A 2,170-nucleotide genomic window follows, 5' to 3' on the forward strand; every position below is an offset into this window, starting at 1 on the left:
CTTGCTTCTCCCCAGCTCCCTCCAGGTGGGTCCAGGCACGGGGGGTGGGCACCGCAGGCCGGTGGGCTCGTCACCCCCCTCCCCACCCCATCCACCCCTCTGGGTGCTGCAGGACCCCCGGGGGGCAGGGGTGCATGCGGCCCCCCGGCTGCCCCGCATGACGCCCTTCTGGAGGATGGTGGGCAGCAGACCCCTGGGTGCCTACTGCCGGCACAGCCTCGAGTGCGTCACCAGGGCCTGCAGGTGAGCAGGGACCCCTGCCCGTCCCCCACATCACCCCCTGCCCAGCCCAGCCTGTGTCTCTGGGACCCCATACATATCTCCATCTCCTCAGTGTCTCCAGCCCTGAGACCCCCCCCATGTACCCCAATGTCCCCAGCCGTGGGGCCCCATAAGCACCCCAACCCCACCAGCCTCCTCAGCTTTGGGAATTCTCCACCCTGGGACCCCCCACCTCTATGCCACTCCCTGCTGCCCTCAGCCCAGGGACCTCCCGTGCACCCCAGTCCCAGTGCCTCCCAGTCCCAGTGCCCCCAGCCTAGGCACACCCCCATGACCAAGCCCCATCAGAGCCCAGATTCACCTCCCACCCCAGGTGCCCCCAACCCTGGGATGCCCCCCCTCCAGGGACCCACTCATGGCTGCTTTGCCCCACAGGGCTGGGCGCTGTGCCCCACCACAGTATGAGTGCTGACAGCCACCGGCAACCCCAGGAAGGCCCACCCTGCACTGGGACCACCGGAGACCAGTGTGTGCCGTGAGCTCACCGCCGGGATAGGACTCCTCGGCAGCCACGTGCCCCGTGGGGCTGGGCTGGGGAAGGACTGTGCCCCTGAGCCCCCCGGGGCAACATCTCGGCTCAGGCGTTGGGATGTTCTATACAGGCAATAAACCCGCTGCTCCCCTGCTCGTGTCTGGCAGCTTCCTGCCCCTGCCCACCTGTGTGAAGTCAGGTTACACGAGTGACAGGGCCACGCACACCCCAGGGTGGCACAGGGTGGCACGTGGCACCCACAGGCTTCTACCTCTCGCCCAATGGGTGCTGAGTTTGCCACAGCACCCGCTTGGCCCCCACCTGCCCAAAGAGGTCACTGGGGCAAGGGGTGCTGGGGTCTCCAGGAGCCCACCACACTCACACACTGCCAGTGTGCCTGTGCGCGCGTGTGTGAGTGTATGCACACGTGTCTGCCTGCACCTAGATGTGTATATATGCCTGTAGGTGTATATATATATGCCTGTGCCTACGTGTGTACATACATGTGTGTGTACATATGATTACATATGCACATGGGAAATATACGTGTGTGCTTGTGTGAATGTATGTCTATGTATGTATAGATGTGCATGCGTGTGTGTTTGTGGGTGTGTGTATGCGTGTACGCATGTGGATGTACATATGTTTGCATGTGCATGTATTCCTGTCTCTAGATGTGTGTGCCTGTATGTGCCACGTGTGTATGTGTGCTGTGTACACACGGAAGCACAAGAATATGTGTGCACAAGTGTGTACATGTGTGTGCATGGATGTGTGTGTGTGCACGCATGGGGCTGCCTGTGCACGCATGCCCGTGCAGGTAGGGAGGTGTATGCGTGCGTGCACACCTGTGTGTGTGCGTGTGTGTGCGTGCCCGTGCCTCTGTGTGTGCATGTCCGCACTTACGCACACGTCCGTGTCTCTGTCCGTATACATGCTGTCTGTCCACACACCCACAGTGGCACGCGTGTCCGTGTGTCCATCTGCACGCACACGCTGGCACACGTGTCTGTATGCCTGTCTGTACGATCCCACACCGGTCCGTGTGTCCGTGTGTCCGTGTGTCCGTGTGTCCGCGCACCGGTTACACGGGTCCGCCCGTGCACCCCCACGCGTGGCCGTGTCTCGGCTGGGCGGCCTCCGCCCGGCAGGGGGCGCCACCCGCCGCCCGCCCACCGCCCCTCCCCACGGGAGCCGCCATGGCGGCGGGTCCTGCCCGCTCGGTAGTGAGCGCCCCGCGGGACGGGATCGCTGCCGCCGGCGAGGAGCGCGGGGTAGGGCGGGCGGGGAGATCACTTGCAAAGTGTCGCGGTGCTCGGGGTAGCGCTGCCGTTGGCAGTTCGCGGGCGCCGCCGGGGTCCGCGGCGGAGCGGCGGCGCTGCCAGGACCCGGGGCGGGGCGGGCCGGTCCCGTCCC

Source organism: Strix aluco, chromosome 10 (genome assembly GCF_031877795.1).
Source record: "Strix aluco isolate bStrAlu1 chromosome 10, bStrAlu1.hap1, whole genome shotgun sequence".
NCBI lineage: Eukaryota > Metazoa > Chordata > Aves > Strigiformes > Strigidae > Strix > Strix aluco.